This window comes from Schistocerca piceifrons, unplaced genomic scaffold (genome assembly GCF_021461385.2).
Source record: "Schistocerca piceifrons isolate TAMUIC-IGC-003096 unplaced genomic scaffold, iqSchPice1.1 HiC_scaffold_348, whole genome shotgun sequence".
Classification (NCBI taxonomy): Eukaryota; Metazoa; Arthropoda; class Insecta; order Orthoptera; family Acrididae; genus Schistocerca; species Schistocerca piceifrons.
In genome coordinates this window covers 55,001-57,500 of record NW_025728568.1, presented here as the reverse complement: position 1 = coordinate 57,500, position 2,500 = coordinate 55,001, and the positions used below count along the sequence as shown (strand labels likewise).

Genomic DNA, 2,500 nt, shown 5'->3' with positions numbered 1-2,500 from the left:
CACGTTGTCCCCTAAAGTAACCCACGTTGTCCCCTAACGTAACCCACGTTGTCCCCTAACGTAACCCATGTTGTCGCCTAAACCTGCTCTGTAATTGTTATACGACTCGTTCAATTAGTGTAGTGTTGCCCACCCGCAACCCTCGCAATATAGTTCGCTACTCGCACTGCCCGCTCCCCTGTGTATCGCTTCATGTTAAACACCTTGCAAGTCTTGCTGACTTTCCACATGCTCCTGCTGTACACTGTAATGTGGATGGCAGCAGGACGTACATGCCGCCCCTCCCCACGTCCCCACCTTGCCCCCCTGCCTTCGCAAGCTGGTTGGTGAGAAGTTTGCATGTTCAATGCCCTTCGCATGCGACGTACTCAGGCTACGTTGTGGTGCGGCCTGTGTCAACCGTCCGCTAATGTCGTACGCGTAAACCACAATCTGTACTGCACATTCGTCCTTATGTACCGAATGATACATCGTGGCACATGTGTGACCGTACAACGACTGCGCCCAAAAACGGCGGACCATACAGTGCAAATATTGTGCACGCAGCTACGTGTCGTCTCCCTATGAGAGCTGGATTGCAGTGTGGTACGCCATAGAGACGTGTGGGAGGAACGGACGCCGTGGATGGCGATCAGCATGAGCTGTCTGTTGATGTATTCGGACCTAGTCGTCTCTCCTCACACACCGTGATGGCATGGTGCACCGCGTTCCATATCTGCGACATGCTACAGAGGCCGGTTGACAGTCGTTCGAGCAATGGACATCGCATACGTACGGGGGCCACCTTCCACGTATTGTCTAGGCGTGCACATTTTGTTGCGTGTATGTGGGCAGACGTAGTGTGGCGTGACACCTGACACAGGCATGCAATAATCGTTGAAGTTGCAAATGGCGATGGACGCCTGCGTTTTCTGGTGAAGTTACGCAAATGAACAAATGGTAACCTGTTGTGGTGCGGTTGTTCTCGCTAGGGGTGAATCGGTGATGGCGACGATAGGTTGAGGTACGAACCGGTTGTTCCAGCGATACCCACCATGCCGACGAAACTGAACGGCATCTGGGTGTGAAGCGATACGCGGCGGTGGCTGGGTGGGACCGTCCCCGGCCGGTGAGGGGGCGCCTCCCGGCGTGCTGGCCGCGCGGTGCGTGGGCGCACGCGCTACAGCCGGCTGGTGGGGGCGGCCAGTGGCAGGCGCGCCGGCCGACGGACGCGGCAGGCGTCGCAGCTGCGCGCCGGCGCACCCTGCGCGCGGCGCCGTGCGGCCAAAGTAGGTCCTCGCGGGCCCGGTGCGAAGCGCGGTGGACATCTTCAGTGTGCTGGTCCGATTGAGGACTGTGTGCGTTGAGGATGCGCCGCCGCCCGGCGCTCGGCGCCGCGACGCCGTCTGCTGCTCGGTCGCCCCAGCGGTTCTCGCTGGTGGTTTGTATCGCAGCTGTGCGGATGTGTTGGCGCGTGCGCTGTGCTGGGAGAGTTCGCTTCGGCACCCAAGTGGGGCTTTTGTCCTTCTGTGGCGCTGGCGTTGGAGCTGCCGGTCACCGTAGGTGGCGCGTGTTGTCTCCCGCCGGCAATGCCACGACAGCACGCTCCCGGGCCTCTGTCGGCAGCGGCAAGCTCAGTTGGGAGCACGGGTGGTCGCACCGAAAGCGTCTACTCGCCTAACTCCGGGCGATTGCGCCTCTCTCGAACCCGACCAAGTACTTGGGACGGCGCTGCGCGCCGCCGGGACCTGAGAGGGTTTCGAGGTGTATTGTGCAGGGGAGCTCAGCCTCCTCCTGTTTGCAGAATGATTGAGCGGACGCTTGCGTGTTCGCGCGGGCCCCCGGGACACGCTCCCGGGCGGCCGGCTGCTCAGCTCTAGTTGACGCAGCTCCCTGGTTGATCCTGCCAGTAGTCATATGCTTGTCTCAAAGATTAAGCCATGCATGTCTCAGTACAAGCCGCATTAAGGTGAAACCGCGAATGGCTCATTAAATCAGTTATGGTTCCTTAGATCGTACCCACGTTACTTGGATAACTGTGGTAATTCTAGAGCTAATACATGCAAACAGAGTCCCGACCAGAGATGGAAGGGACGCTTTTATTAGATCAAAACCAATCGGTCGGCTCGTCCGGTCCGTTTGCCTTGGTGACTCTGAATAACTTTGGGCTGATCGCACGGTCCTCGTACCGGCGACGCATCTTTCAAATGTCTGCCTTATCAACTGTCGATGGTAGGTTCTGCGCCTACCATGGTTGTAACGGGTAACGGGGAATCAGGGTTCGATTCCGGAGAGGGAGCCTGAGAAACGGCTACCACATCCAAGGAAGGCAGCAGGCGCGCAAATTACCCACTCCCGGCACGGGGAGGTAGTGACGAAAAATAACGATACGGGACTCATCCGAGGCCCCGTAATCGGAATGAGTACACTTTAAATCCTTTAACGAGTATCTATTGGAGGGCAAGTCTGGTGCCAGCAGCCGCGGTAATTCCAGCTCCAATAGCGTATATTAAAGTTGTTG

At 57.9% G+C, this 2,500-nt stretch overlaps 1 non-coding gene across 1 annotated transcript in view; it reads left to right on the top strand.

The window, feature by feature from the left end:
- Positions 1–1,869: 1,869 nt before the first annotated feature.
- The window catches only part of LOC124746194, a 1,909-nt gene continuing 1,278 nt past the window's right edge, over positions 1,870–2,500 (top strand). Inside the window, exon 1 of the ribosomal RNA XR_007011266.1 lies at positions 1,870–2,500. This exon is cut by the window's right edge and continues 1,278 nt beyond it. This is a non-coding gene — a ribosomal RNA (small subunit ribosomal RNA).